Raw genomic sequence first — 16,426 nt, 5'->3', positions numbered from 1 at the left:
GCCTTCCAAAATCTGAGAGGGATGAGGTGTGGAGCATGCTTTCAGAAGTCTTAAAAGAGCAACACTCCAATGCAGAAACTACAGAACCTGAACCACCGAAAAAGATGCTGGTGGCATCTGACTCAGATAATGAAAACAAACATACTGCTTTGGATTGTTATTGAGCAGAATCCATCATCAGCATGGACATATGTCCCCTGGAATGGTGATTGAAGCATGAAGGGACATATGAATCTTTAGCGCATGTGGCACGTAAATATCTTGCGATGCTAGCTACAAGAGTGCCGTGAGAATGTCTGTTCTCACTTTCAGGTGACATTGTAAACAAGAAGCGGGCAGCATTATCTCCTGCAAATGTAAACAAACTTGTTTGAGCAATTGGCTGAACAAGAAGTAGGACTGAGTGGACTTGCAGGCTCTAAAATTTACATTGTTTAATTTTTGAATGCAGGGTTTTTTGTACATAATTCTACATTTTTAAGTTCAACTTTCATGATAAAGAGATTGCACTACAGTACTTGTATTAGGTGAATTGAAAAATAATATTTCTTTTGTTTTTTTACAGTACAAATACTTGTAATCAAAAATAAATATAAAGTGAGCACTGTACACTTTGTATTCTGTGTTGTAATTGAAATCAATATATTTGAAAATGTAGAAAACATCCAAAAATATTTAAATAAATGGTATTCTATTATTGTCTAACAGTGTGATTAATCATGATTAATTTTTTTAATCGCTTGACAGCCCTAAAAAATACATCTCCACGTAAACATTACATATGACATATAAAGTTTAGATATCTTCCTGAAAGCAATTAGAGGGTTCTTTTGGGATTGTATAATCCTATTTGAGCACAAGGAGTGATACCAGTGGTGTGGAAACAGTTCTTTAATTCCAGAGAAAGGAGTAGATTTGAGGCAAGCTTATCCACCTAATAAAAAGACATTTTCTAAGAGCTTTAAAAGGGGCATGGATTGGGGGAACAGGGGAAGAGATGGAAAGAGAAGTTTTTCAAAGAAGTACAGCACGACTACCCAAATGCTTATTTCCTGCCGGAGAATGACATTGTTCCAAAGAATCTTTCGACACACTTCAGTTCCTTTCCCTACACATCGAAAACCTTAGAACTGTTAAAAATGGACCAATTTTTTTTTTTAAAAACACCCTCTTTCCTTGTTCAGCCCCAAACTAAACTTGTCATGAAGTAGAAATAGGAGCAGTAAAACATCACAAGAGAAGGATGTGTTTGCAGTATAATTAGAGAAGATGCCCATAGTCTTCTGCATATTACCCTGTGCTCATGAAATTTCCAGGTTAATTTTCAGGATCTAAACCAGGGGTGGGCAAACGTTTTGGCCTAAGGGCCACATCGGGGTTGCGAAACTGTATGGAGGGTCGGGTATGGAAGGCTGTGCCTCCCCAGACAGCCTGGCCCCCGTCTCCTTCCCCTCCCACTTCCTGCCCCCTGACTGCCCCCCCATAACCTCTGATCCATCCAACCCCCCCGCTCCTTGTCCCCTGACCGCCCCCTCCCGGGACCCCTGCCCCTAACCACCTCCCCGGGACCCCACCCCCTATCCAACCCCCCACCCCCCGCTCCCAGTCCCCTGACTGCCCTGACCCATATCCACAACCCCGCTCCCTGACAGGCCCCCCGGGACTCCCACGCCTATCCAACCCCACCCCACCCCCACTCCCTGTCCCCTGACTGCCCCCGAGACCCTCTGCCCCTTATCTAACCTCCCCCACTCCCCAACCCCTTACCATGCCGCTCAGAGCAGCAGGAACTCGCAGCCGCGCCACCTGGCCGGAGCCAGTCATGCCGCCGCGCTGCCCGGCAGGAGCGGCTGGCCAGAGCTCTGGCGGTGTGGCAAGGTGAGGCTGTGGGGGAGGGCGGACAGCGGGGGAGGGACCCAGGGCTAGCCTCCCTGGTTGGGAGCTCAAGGACCGGGCAGGACGGTCCCACAGGCCGGATGTGGCCCGCGGGCCGTAGTTTGCCCACCTCTGATCTAAACACACAGATCATTTGGCTCACATCTGAATTCTTGGAGTGCTAATCCAAATTGAACCTCTCAAGCTCTGGATATCCCGTCTGCCTTTTTTTAACGGTGAGGAATCACGTGAACTTACCTTCCTGAGGCAGCAAGAAAACAAAGAGATTTATTTGTTTACAAGATCTTGTTTTATTCTTTCCCCTCGTGAACAGCAGCCATAGCAAAGGGTTCAGTTAAGAGACGGAACAAAATCCTTCCGTTTTTAGATAAAAATCCTCTCTGGTTTTCCAGAAGCTCATATAGCACACACTGTTTAACTGCTCTTTTTCTGCTGCTTTGTGGTCTGCAGGATACTTAACAGGAGAAACATGTATTGTGACTTGCAGCACAGACACAATGTGGGCATACTGCACCCCTCGGGAGGGATTATATATATTCAAGCCAGAGAGAAGCTCCTGTGTTACTCTCTCTCCTCCCATGTGACATCTCTACTTTCTAAATACAAGAAACTGTTCGGAGCAGGCTAGCTGTGGAGGCTCCTTTGATGTCCTGCCATCACACTGAGCTGTGGAAAGCCGCCTTGTTGTCTTATGTAGGGAGCAGTTGAAGATATCAAAGGGAAGATGGGATGTTAAATTTTTATTGATGAATGTTTAATAGTCTGGGTTGTAAGCTGTCATGAGTAATGCTGTAAAAGGATTCAGTCTGAATCTCACTGTTTGCCATACAGTGTCTGAAAGTGATTAGTCTTTAAAGAGCCCAAATCTTTTTTTTTCCCTCCAGCAATTTATTTTCTTCTGCAGATGAAAAGAAATCTATCGTGATCCTTAGGAGAGAGTCAAGTGGGCATCATGGGTTAATGCATCAGCCTTGCTCAGCTGGAGACTTAGGTTTGAATCTGCTTTACAACACAATTGCAATGAATTTAACATTCTCACTCAATAAGCCCACCCATGTGATGTGTTTGGCCAGATCTCCTTGGGACTGGAGCATATTTGGGCTGTTGCACATTGTGGTTGAGGTGCATTAGCTGAACAATGTGGAGAAACCTGGCTTTGGATGGTCCCAGAAGCATTGCCAGAGGAGAGATGGGGGGATGGATTCCCCCTTCCGGAAATCATGACTAATAATCTCCATTCTCCTTTCTCCCCTAAAACACGGGTTTTAAAAGGAATGATCCATTGGAGACTTTAAGACCATGCTTGGAAGATAAGAGAGAGTTGCAACCCAAATTCTGAAAGACTGACTTCACTGCCACTTCACCCACTGATGGAAAGATGCTCAGCCAAGGTGCATCCTGCCCTGGCACTCTGTGAAAGTGAGCCTATGCTAAAATACCGTATTTGTGATCTCAGGGGAGCCTTTGGATAGGGTGGGATGAAATATTTCAAGTCTCTGATCACATGCTGGTCCTGTGACAAAGTGCCTGTAGAAAGACAGAGCAAACCAGTCAAGTGGATGAAGGAGGAATAAAGTTTGTGGCAGTGGGGAGGGGTGTACAACTGAGGGGTAGCTGTCAAAGAAGATGGTGTGTGAGGTGCCAGTTTCACCGTGTTATGAGATCTATTAATCCATGTGTCAGCCATGCAGAGGCACTGTGAAACCAGATAGGGCTGAGTAAGGTTTGATAAGGCTTTGGGAAACAAAGAGTATGTCTACACTGCATCTGAGAGTCAGCCTCCCACACAGGGCTGACGACAGGGGGGGGGAAGCCAGTACAAATTACCGGGGCCCAGCGGTCTGGAAGGGGGCCCGGGGCCTGGCTTTCCCTCCCCCCCCCCCCCCCGTTGCCTTCCTGGGGCCTGGAGGTCCGGAAGGGGGCCCAGGGCCTGGCTTTCCCCCCCCCTCTTGTCGGCCCTGTTTAGCCGGTCCGCCCTTGCTGGGGGGCCCGAAAATTTTTTTTCACTGGGGTCCGAACCCGCTCTCGGGGGCCCTGCTCCCACACCATCCACAGAGTTGTGTTAGCAAGGATGGGGCTAGCATGATAAAAATAGCTTTGTAGGCATCCTGGCTCAGGGTCTCAAATTTGGTGGCATGGGTGGGTTTGAGGGCCCAAGCTCCAGCTGGAGTCAAAATCTCAAAGCATCAGCTACACAAGCTATTTTTAGCATGCTAGCATAGGGCTGTGGACCTGGGCTTGGACACTCACTCCCTGATGCAGTGTAGATGTACCCAAAAGACGTATTTTCTTGTATGCTGAATATTAGTTGGGAAAACACAAGACAGTTCAGCTAGTCTTGGGCTCCATGTTTTTTTAATGTTCCAAATGTTTCACAACACTTTAAAATCATTAAACAATATACATATTTTTAAGAGAGAATCTAATACTGGGAAAGGTGCTGAATTTGACAGCCTTGGATTTGAAGTTCTTAGTTTATCTACTGAACATATACAGGAGCTTGCCCTGCAAAATTTCCTCGCATTGCCCTATGACCTCCATCTTATTCTGTAACCTCACATTGTGGGGTGAGAGGGTAATTCATCCTCAATGCCTATTCAGTCTTTTTGGTTAGTACCGATCATGAGGTGTTTGATGTGAATGGACACTTGGATGTGGATGGAACTGGAGTGAGGCTCCCCACTTGTGTCACGTAGGTTACTGAACAATCATCAGATGATGATAATTTTTGTGCACTATCATCTGAGCTGGATTAATAATCACTATTAATGAAAGGCTTCATAGTCCACTGCTAAATGCCTGATCCATCCCATCCCCTGTCAATGGGATATTTTTAGGATAATTTTCTCTCTATCTCTGATTGTTTATTATTTTCCTCCTCCCCCACCCCGATCATTTTAGATATGTTATCCTAGGAACATTCTGGGTCTAATTTTCCAGTAGCCAGATCACAATATGCCCACACAAATTGGAGGATCAGCTTGGACATTGGTTCTTTCATGCAGAGGAGACAGTAGATGTTCCACCCATGAGTTGCACATGAAAATAGCATGCGTAGTCATGCCAGCCAGCGGTGGTTTGCACTTTGCAGTTTTACATAAGTGGGAAAGGGTATAACTGAAAATTTGTATCAAAATCTGTGCTGTACATGTATTGACTGAGGCCACCTGGGATATTCCTGACTCAGAATATTTGGTTCTGTTTTCTATCGGATTTCCACTTTTTAAGTGATTTCATACTGTTTGCATTGAGAAGTCTTTAATAAAACATGGCTTAATAGTCTCATCTTTAAAAACCACCGCTCCTCAGCTGGCATCCCTGCTGGCAGACTCAGTAGAGCAGTAAAGATTTAAATGGGCCATGAAGACTGACTGATGTTATCAGGCTTGAATATGGAATGTGCTGGTGGGAATAGAGATGGGGAAGAGTTTTTTCCCAATATTTCTTGTGGGTGGGGAGAATCATTGAAATGCTCCCTCTGAGATTCTGGCCTGGGAGATTACAGATGTTTGTCTGTAGGAACCCAGGATTCTATTTATTCCCCCATCTGGACGTGTTCAGTAGATGTCCCTCTCTCTCTCTCTCTATCTCCCACCCCTATTCTCTGAAGATCTGTGACAGAGGGCATCTCACAGTTCAGTGGTGAATCAAGAACAAAACAAAGAACTAATTAAATTAGCATAAATGAGTTTATGTAAATGAAATATACATGTTCTAACAGTTCCTTTGTGCAAGCACCAAATCTTATGGTTACACATGCTCATTTAAAATTAATCTGCATAAACACTGGGAATATTATTACTTCTAAGAATAAAAACTTATTTTTATAAGAATGCTTTCCACCTCCCTCTCTCACCGACAAGGACAGCTGCTGCCAAGTGGCTCTCTAAACTTCAAGAAGAGAACTTAAACAACTTCTTCCCCAACACTGGCTCCTTAGGGTCTTACTATTCTGTTCCCTCAGGAGCCATCCAGACCAAGTAAGCTGCTGGCTCTTGCATTGCAGCATATTGCTCTATACTGGGGTTGACCTAATCGAAATGTTCATCATTTAGGCTTGGTCAAAATTTTTCTATCAAACTGTTTTTTTTAATGGGAAATTCTGTTTTCCCCACAACACATTATTTTTCACAAAAAGACTCTGCTCTCCATGGAAAATTTTGACTTTTTGTTGAAAAAGTGAATGCATAAAAACTGAAATATTTGTATTTGGAAATACCTCTGTGATGCTTCATGCTCGTTAATTGGCTGCCTCATGCTCATGTTCTCTACTATGGATTGGATTCCTCAGCCAAACTGTATCTCACATACTGAATAGTGGCCAGAGACTCCCAAGATGCATCAAGGTCTCCCCTCTTGCTGAACCACTGTGCTGCATCATGGAACATGTAATTTACCCAGGAGGCAGGGCTTAACTTTTGTGAGTCCTGATTTTTTAAAATTTTGCCTTAATGTAGTCCTTGTCTTCTAATTGTGCATTGGCCAGATTTTCAAAAGTTCTTGACACCTAGCAGCTACCATCCAGAACAATGGAAGCGCTGGATGCTTAGAAATTCTGAAATTTTGGCCACTTCATTTTTGTGCCTAAATAAATAGCTGGGTTGTTCTAAAAACTTAGCCACTTAGGCCTTATCTAGACTAGGACCTAAAGGTAAGCTGTTAGCATGTGTTAGCCTGCATGTTTACCACGTTTGAAAAGTCTAGTATAGATAAAAGCAGCGTACATTTTAACATGTGCTAAGCTAGTTGAGTTAAAGACTAGGTTCACCTCTAGAGGTTAAAAAATATTAGAACATGCCAACAGCACACTTTTTCTCCTATTCTAGACAAAGTTGTACTTGGGTACCAAAATGGGAGTGATTGGGTGCTGATCTCCTTTGGAAATCTGCCCTATATGTTATGTATCATATATCTGGCTACAACTCTATTCACACAGTATATATTCACTTTATTAGTTATATCTCTAACAAGTACAAAAATGCACATGATCTTATAGCACAGTATCAACATTTCATATTTGTCACGAACTACAAGTGATTCATTGAAAACAAAATGCTTAGAAATACCTCTTTAAATTACTGCATCCTATTCAATCTTTGTCAGGAATATCATGTAAATTAAACCTATGATTAAACTATTCAGCCAGAGACCATATTCCTCTGGGAACACAACTCAGAATGATCAATTGTTCCAGCACTACATATTTTTTAAATCATAGCATTTCCTCTACTCCTAGAGACCCAGTATCTTGACTGTGTCAGCCATTGAAGGTTTCTGTAAGAACTGCCAAAACTTCGAAGTGTGACTTCCTGGTATTTAGTGATGGGTCAAACGTATTCCAGGAAGGGTGTTGAATTTTGTTCAGATTCTGCTTTGCTGAGAGATCTGGCTGACTTCCTTTCTTCCTCTTAACCCTGACCTTAAGCCTAACTCCTGGGGAGCTTCCATGGTTAAAAGCATCAGCTAGACATACTTGTCCCTGAGGCCTAATACTGCACAGTGCTGAGTACCTCCTATGAGCAACTGAGTCTCCTCAACTCCCATTGACCTCAGAGGGAGTTGAGGGTAATACGCTACACAGTAAATGTTCCTGGAATTAATTCCTGTTTGAACTAGAGCATATCTTCTAGAAAACATCCAATCTTGATTTAAAATTTTTCAATGAATCATAGAATCATAGAATATCAGGGTTGGAAGGGACCTCAGGAGGTCATCTAGTCCAACCCCCTGTTCAAAGCAGGACCAATTCCCAACTAAATCATCCCAGCCAGGGCTTTGTCAAGCCGGGTCTTAAAAACCTCCAAGGAAGGAGATTCCACCACCTCCCTAGGTAACGCATTCCAGTGCTTCACCACCCTCCTAGTGAAATAGTGTTTCCTAATATCCAACCTAGACCTCCGCCACTGCAACTTGAGACCATTGCTCCTTGTTCTGTCATCTGCCACCACTGAGAACAGCCGAACTCCATCCTCTTTGGAACCCCCCTTCAGGTAGTTGAAAGCAGCTATCAAATCCCCCCTCATTCTTCTCTTCTGGAGACTAAACAATCCCAGTTCCCTCAGCCTCTCCTCATAAGTCATGTGCTCCAGACCCCTAATCATTTTTGTTGCCCTCCGCTGGACTCTTTCCAATATTTCCACATCCTTCTTGTAGTGTGGGGCCCAAAACTGGACACAGTACTCCAGATGAGGCCTCACCAATGTCGAATAAAGGGGAATGATCATGTTCCTCGATCTGCTGGCAATGCCCCTACTTATACAGCCCAAAATGCCGTTAGCCTTCTTGGCAACAAGAGCACACTGTTGACTCATATCTAGCTTCTTGTCCACTGTGACCCCTAGGTCCTTTTCTGCAGAACTGCTACCTAGCCATTCGGTCCCTAGTCTGTAGCAGTGCATAGGATTCTTCCGTCCTAAGTGCAGGACTCTGCACTTGTCCTTGTTGAACCTCATCAGGTTACCTCATGACTGTTGGTAAATTGTTCCAGGGATTAGTAACCTTCATTGTTAAAAAAAATCTCTGCCTTATTTCAAGCCTGAATTTGTCTAGCTTCAGCTGCCAGCCACTGAATTTTGTCTGCTAGTTTGAAGAGCCCTCTGTCAGATTTCTGTTCCCCACGTAGGTACTTGCATATTGTGATCAAGTCACTGCTTAACCTTCTTTTTGATAAACTAAATAGATTGAGCTCCTCGAGTCCATCATTATAAGGCATCTTTTAATCATACTCTGAACCCTCTCTAAATTTTCCAAATCCTTCTTGAATTGTGGACTCCAGAACTGGACACATATTCAAGTAGCAGTCGCACCAGTGCCACATACAGAGGTAATATAACTGTCTATTCCTACTCAATATTCCTCTGCCACTACTGTTGGCTCCTACTCCATTTACTTCAATGAAGCTCTGGTGGTTTACTACAACTGAGAATGTGGCCCAGGGCTCTTAACCACTCATATTCGTTTAGAAATTGTATATAGGGAGGAAGAGATTAAGAAAAAAAGTCTGTATATTTAGTCAGAGATTCTGCTGACACTGGATTCTGAGAACACAACGCACTGAGTGAAAGCATTTGAACCTTGAAATAGAAATATAGACCTCTTAATTAATCTCGCTGTTATTTTATAAAGTGTTAAGAAAACGAATACAGAGACTTTTTTCCATTTAATTACAAAAGGAAAAATGTGTGTGTGAGTGTGACGGGGAGGAGGGTGTGGACCAGGGCAGCACATTACGCTTCAAAAGTAATTACGTAGGAGGGGAAGGTTTATTAGGCTGCAATAAACCATCATTTATGCTGGTTGAATCTTTATTAGAGAGCTACCTGTTAGCATTGCTCCAGTTAAACTTGTATCAGAATGTCTGTTCTAAATCATGGTTTTTCTTGAATTTATAGCTATGCTGGAATTTGTTTCTTTAAGCAGAAACTGGCCACATAAAAAAATGTGACTTGCAATGTATTTAAATGTTGACTATTAGGGTTTTAATTGTGCTTGCTGATTTTTAATTTTATAGGTAATAAGTTTGCTGGCTCACAGCTCAGAACTTGCTTTCTTCTAGGGGACTCTGTGAAAGCTGGGAAACCAACTGTGACGGGGTGTACTGGACACTTTGAGGCCCGCTGCTGGAGGCTTCGTGGTCCTACCACACACACACACACACACACACACACGAAAAGGAACAGTGAAGGTGGGTATTCCAGACCTTCCTACAGAGGCTGCAAGGAAGCAGCCAATCTGAGCACAGTAGACCCAGTTAAAAGGAGCTGCGGGGCTAGAGCAGATCAGTTGCTGACTAGGACCAGAAGGGTGAGGAAGGAGAGGAGTTGAGATCTTCAGCCCTGAGGGGAAGGGGCTATGTGGGAAGTGGCCCAGGGAATAGCAGCAGCATTCCAGAAAGTAGCACATGGCTGCTATTTATAGAGTCCCTGGGTCCATCACCTGGAATAATCGGCAGGCCTGGGTCCTCCCTCATCCCCCACCAGCCACTGGCAGGGTGGCCTAAGCCCCAAGAATGGGATAAGGCTGTTTAGAGGCCCAAGTGAAGGGCAGGACTTAGAGTCCCCAGGGAGACAGTCCTGGGGGCACTGCTCTATACCAGGGCAAACGCAGACTTAAAGATAGCCCAGAAGGGGCTGATGATTGAGTCAGAAGCAGAGCTTTTGCCATTACCTAGGGCACAGGGACAGGCCATGTTGGACCTTTTACCCTGGAAGGGGTTCCTTCATGCGTTTGACCATGTGTGACTTGGCCAGATGGCTGAGCCACTGAAGATCCACCTGAGGAGGCTGACAGCTGACAGGGCACCGCAAGCAGAGAGTGCAGGTTTGCACCCAACTGACGGGAGGTGCTCCCAAGAGGTGCATGTCCCCCGTCACACCAACATTTAAAGGCATCAGCTTTGTTTTGCTGATCTGCATGTCTGTGTGTCCCATTGTCCTTCCGCGCTGGCTGTATAACCCCATTCCTGTGAGCAGCCAGGGTATTGCCAAGTATAAGAATAGGCTTCTTCTCCTCCTGTGTTTTTCCAGCATCCCACTTGCTGCATGAAGCCAGCACAGAGTAAATGTGGACACCCATATATAAATATTAAAAAACACAAATCTATTGCACTCAACCAACTGAGCAGCTGGAATTGCACATATTATGTTGCAGCATTTATTTTCATACACAGACAATTCCTGGGATCGGGAGGGCAGTGTGATGAGAAACCTGTTCTTTGTTTATGGTGATATGTTAATTGATCCCTTTTGTCTGGTGGGGTGCTCTGACTGAAAGCTGTCAGGTTTACCCTTGTGCCCGAACTTCTGGGGAAGTTTGTCTGTATAAGATGTTAAGTTATATTTGTTTTATTGTACGTCACTTAGAAACCTATTGATAGGCACATTTAGGAATGCATTAAATCAAATGTCAGAATATTAACTCAGGGTGCGGGAGATGCTCTCTAAAGCAGCATCATTACAAAGGCTTGGTGAATTTTGGTAAGCTTTATGTAGGCTTTAGAACCATTGATTGAACAAAAACTCCAACCCTTTGGGGGTTAACTCCTCTCTAAGGCATGGCTGAGCTATCGACATCCAACTTCTACCCCATTCTTAAAGTTAGTACCTTGGCAACAGATGTATTATTGTTTGTTGTTTATGTTAGCAGTTAGAGGCCCCCACAGACACTGGGGTTCCAACCTGTCAAACATAGCAAAGGACAGTCACTCCCATGAAGAACTTACTTTTTTTGTGTCTTGCCCATTTTGAATGTATTACTATCATCCCCATTTTAGAGGCCGGAAACTGAGACAGAGACAGACTAAGTGACTTGCCCAAGGTCACATAGCAAGTCTGTATCCGAGCCAGGTATATAACTCAGGTTTCCTAAATCTCTGTCTAGTGCCTTAACCACAAGAGCATACCTCCCGCTCAAAGAAATTCTTGTTTGGAGTACACTGGTTCCCATAGCATCACCCTTCCCTGTTCTCTCAGTGGTGCTTCGTTCAAAATCAATTCACTCAATTTTGTAGTGTGTCTGTCTTTTAAACATGTTTTTCATGTTCTGACTTTTCCCCAAGCCCCAATCTCTAATCAGAATGTCCCCCCAAATCATGAATTCTGGGAACTTGATATATCACTTGGGATACCAGCGTAAAATAGTCAAAGGAGAAAACTGGGTAACTGTAATCTACCTAGTGAATCAGATACTGGCAGAATGGGACATCTTGAGTCTTGCTTTCCTTTTGCACCACAATGGGAGGAGTGAATTAATGCCTCACTGTGTTAAAGCAAGGGAGAGAGCACTATTAGAGGACGCATACTGGAAAGATAATTAAAATGATGGGCCACTATCATTTTAATCATTTGGACTCTGCTTCATAAAGAGAGGTGAAATTTCCCCTCTTGGTCTTCAGGGTGCTTGGATTTCATGCATGATTCCCTGCTGACTTGTCTGCTGGATATAATTTAAAAAATTGAATTTTGTAATATGGCCTGTGTAACTCAGTTAGTAGCTTGTTGAGACAGCTTTGCAATGTTTTGCTTTTTTTCTGTCGTGTGTTCGCTGTTCCTCTCCAAACAAACAAACAAAAAAACCCAACAACAATAACACAGCTTGCCAGACAGAAATACCAACTGTTCTTGGCACCAGGCAAACAGATTCTCTAGAATCAAGAAACACATTTCTAAGAGATGGTGGGAGAGATAAAGGCAAAATCCAGCAATCCACTGGAAAAAAATGGGAATCATTAATAAACTCTGGAAGAAATGAAGGGGGTGCACTTTTCTTGTAAGAAGGCGATCTTGGAGCCCATATTATCGAGTGCATAACTGCCCCAGGAGAAGACCACAGTATTAATAGTCACTCTGACAGTCACTGTTCATTCCCTTGTCTCCCACCTGGCCTCAGAGGGGAGGTAAGCTATTCCTGTTCTATTCCAGTAGCAGATTGCTTCCCCTTCCACATTGGCTCAGCTCTGTTGGCTGGTATGTTGGGCTTCATTCATTTTCCATCTTGGCCCTGCACTTTTTGCCCATCTGCATGAGATGGGAAGTAGTGGCTCCTTGGAGGCTGCTCTGTCCTCCAGTTCATATGATTCATAGATTCATAGATTCTAGGACTGGAAGGGACCTCGAGAGGTCATCGAGTCCAGTCCCCTGCCCGCATGGCAGGACCAAATACTGTCTAGACCATCCCTGATAGACATTTATCTAACCTACTCTTAAATATCTCCAGAGATGGAGATCCCACAACCTCCCTAGGCAATTTATTCCAGTGTTTAACCACCCTGACAGTTAGGAACTTTTTCCTAATGTCCAACCTAGACCTCCCTTGCTGCAGTTTAAGCCCATTGCTTCTTGTTCTATCCTTAGAGGCTAAGGTGAACAAGTTTTCTCCCTCCTCCTTATGACACCCTTTTAGATACCTGAAAACTGCTATCATGTCCCCTCTCAGTCTTCTCTTTTCCAAACTAAACAAACCCAATTCTTTCAGTCTTCCTTCATAGGTCATGTTCTCAAGACCTTTAATCATTCTTGTTGCTCTTCTCTGGACCCTTTCCAATTTCTCCACATCTTTCTTGAAATGCGGTGCCCAAAACTGGACACAATACTCCAGCTGAGGCCTAACCAGAGCAGAGTAGAGCGGAAGAATGACTTCTCGTGTCTTGCTCACAACACACCTGTTAATACATCCCAGAATCATGTTTGCTTTTTTTGCAACAGCATCACACTGTTGACTCATATTTAGCTTGTGGTCCACTATAACCCCTAGATCCCTTTCTGCCGTACTCCTTCCTAGACAGTCTCTTCCCATTCTGTATGTGTGAAACTGATTTTTTCTTCCTAAGTGGAGCACTTTGCATTTGTCTTTGTTAAACTTCATCCTGTTTAACTCAGACCATTTCTCCAATTTGTCCAGATCATTTTGAATTATGACCCTGTCCTCCAAAGCAGTTGCAATCCCTCCCAGTTTGGTATCATCCGCAAACTTAATAACCGTACTTTCTATGCCAATATCTAAGTCGTTAATGAAGATATTGAACAGAGCCGGTCCCAAGACAGACCCCTGCGGAACCCCACTCGTTATGCCTTTCCAGCAGGATTGGGAACCATTAATAACAACTCTCTGAGTACGGTTATCCAGCCAGTTATGCACCCACCTTATAGTAGCCCCATCTAAATTGTATTTGCCTAGTTTATCGATAAGAATATCATGCGAGACCGTATCAAATGCCTTACTAAAGTCTAGGTATACCACATCCACGGCTTCTCCCTTATCCACAAGACTCGTTATCCTATCGAAGAAAGCTATCAGATTGGTTTGACATGATTTGTTCTTTACAAATCCATGCTGGCTGTTCCCTATCACCTTACCACCTTCCAAGTGTTTGCAGATGATTTCCTTAATTACTTGCTCCATTATCTTCCCTGGCACAGAAGTTAAACTAACTGGTCTGTAGTTTCCTGGGTTGTTTTTATTTCCCTTTTTATAGATGGGCACTATATTTGCCCTTTTCCAGTCTTCTGGAATCTCTCCCGTCTCCCATGATTTTCCAAAGATAATAGCTAGAGGCTCAGATACCTCCTCTATTAGCTCCTTGAGTATTCTAGGATGCATTTCATCAGGCCCTGGTGACTTGCAGGCATCTAACTTTTCTAAGTGATTTTTAACTTGTTCTTTTTTTATTTTATCTGCTAAACCTACCCCCTTCCCATTAGCATTCACTATGTTAGGCATTCCTTCAGACTTCTCGGTGAAGACCGAAACAAAGAAGTCATTAAGCATCTCTGCCATTTCCAAGTTTCCTGTTACTGTTTCTCCCTCTTCACTAAGCAGGGGGCCTACCCTGTCTTTGGTCTTCCTCTTGCTTCTAATGTATTGATAAAAAGTCTTCTTGTTTCCCTTTATTCCCGTAGCTAGTTTGAGCTCATTTTGTGCCTTTGCCTTTCTAATCTTGCCCCTGCATTCCTGTGTTGTTTGCCTATATTCATCCTTTGTAATCTGTCCTAGTTTCCATTTTTTATATGACTCCTTTTTATTTTTTAGATCATGCAAGATCTCGTGGTTAAGCCAAGGTGGTCTTTTGCCACATTTTCTATCTTTCCTAACCAGCGGAATAGCTTGCTTTTGGGCCCTTAATAGTGTCCCTTTGAAAAACTGCCAACTCTCCTCAGTTGTTTTTCCCCTCAGTCTTGATTCCCATGGGACCTTACCTATCAGCTCTCTGAGCTTACCAAAATCCGCCTTCCTGAAATCCATTGTCTCTATTTTGCTGTTCTCCCTTCTACCCTTCCTTAGAATTGCAAACTCTATGATTTCATGATCACTTTCACCCAAGCTGCCTTCTACTTTCAAATTCTCAACGAGTTCCTCCCTATTTGTTAAAATCAAGTCTAGAACAGCTTCCCCCCTAGTAGCTTTTTCAACCTTCTGAAATAAAAAGTTGTCTGCAATGCAGTCCAAGAATTTGTTGGATAGTCTGTGCCCCGCTGTGTTATTTTCCCAACATATATCCGGATAGTTGAAGTCCCCCATCACCACCAAATCTTGGGCTTTGGATGATTTTGTCAGTTGTTTAAAAAAAGCCTCATCCACCTCTTCCACCTGGTTAGGTGGCCTGTAGTAGACTCCTAGCATGACATCACCCTTGTTTTTTACCCCTTTTAGCCTAACCCAGAGACTCTCAACACTTCCATCTCCTATGTCCATCTCTACCTCAGTCCAAGTGTGTACATTTTTAATATATAAGGCAACACCTCCTCCCTTTTTCCCCTGTCTATCCTTCCTGAGCAAGCTGTACCCATCCACACCAACATTCCAATCATGTGTATTATCCCACCAAGTTTCAGTGATGCCAACAATGTCATAGTTGTATTTATTTATTAGCACTTCCAGTTCTTCCTGCTTATTACCCATACTTCTCGCATTTGTATATAGGCATCTAAGATACTGGTTTGATCTTTCCTCCCAGTTTTGTCCTGACCCTCCTTTCTCTCTGCCAATATAGCCCACACTCCCTCTCGTTTCCGACCCATCTCCCAGGTCTCCATGTTCCCCACTTACCTGCGGGCTTTGCTCACCTGTCCCCGTCTGTGCCCCGCTGTGGTGCATGATGCATGAGGTAGCCAGCGCAATGGTAGTAAAGGGGTCTCTTATGTCCCCTTACTCCTCTGTGAGTTTGTAGGTCAACAGACAACCTATGCAGTGGTGGGAGATAATAAATAATAGTATTTTACATTTACATAGAGCCTTTTATTCCTAATGATGCCCAAAAGCTTTACAAATCCTACTTTGAAAACCCCATCACTGAGATGCACCCAAATCTGACAGCTGTCTGATTGCTTACAGCACTACTATACAACAGTTTAGGACAGGTATTGAAGAATAAGTGAAATTACATAGGGAATTAAAGTTGGGCAGAATGTAATCACTTGGGCTAGGTGTGCAGTTTGCACAGAAGAACCCTCCCTAATCAGGTGAATTTGTGAATATCAAGCCCAGGTTCAAATGTTTCACAAATCTATGCAGGTGTTGTTCCCTAACCTTCCTCATGTCTCAGGCACAAGGTTTCCACAGACAGCTGCACTGTCCTGAGGGAGATATAGAGCTCTAAACTGGTGATTGTGTGTGGTTACTGCACCTTTAAAATTTAGAGCATTCTCAGCCACACAACTAAATGCTTGATTCAACTGATTTCAACGGGGCATTTCACGTTAAAAGTTAAGCATATGCTTAAGTGATTTGCTGAATGGGACCATACTAAGTTATCTCCTTTATAAAGCTAAGGTTGATATTAAGGTTAAGATATGTGCTTGGAGAGTTCTATATAATAGTTAACACTTATCAACAGTAATCCCTTAATATTCCCTCTACTTTGAATAAGAAATAACTCCAGTATCTCAGGAGCTGTGATATGAGCTAACCTTGTAATGCCAACTCCTGTATATGCTTGTGTATATGCGTATGCACACCTATCCTGTAGTCACCATTTAAAATACAAACAAACAAAAACACACAGTAAGGACCTGATGTGAAATCAATAAGAGGCTTT

This window comes from Emys orbicularis, chromosome 7, assembly GCF_028017835.1.
Source record: "Emys orbicularis isolate rEmyOrb1 chromosome 7, rEmyOrb1.hap1, whole genome shotgun sequence".
Classification (NCBI taxonomy): Eukaryota; Metazoa; Chordata; order Testudines; family Emydidae; genus Emys; species Emys orbicularis.
Note: the sequence above shows the minus strand (reverse complement) of the source record.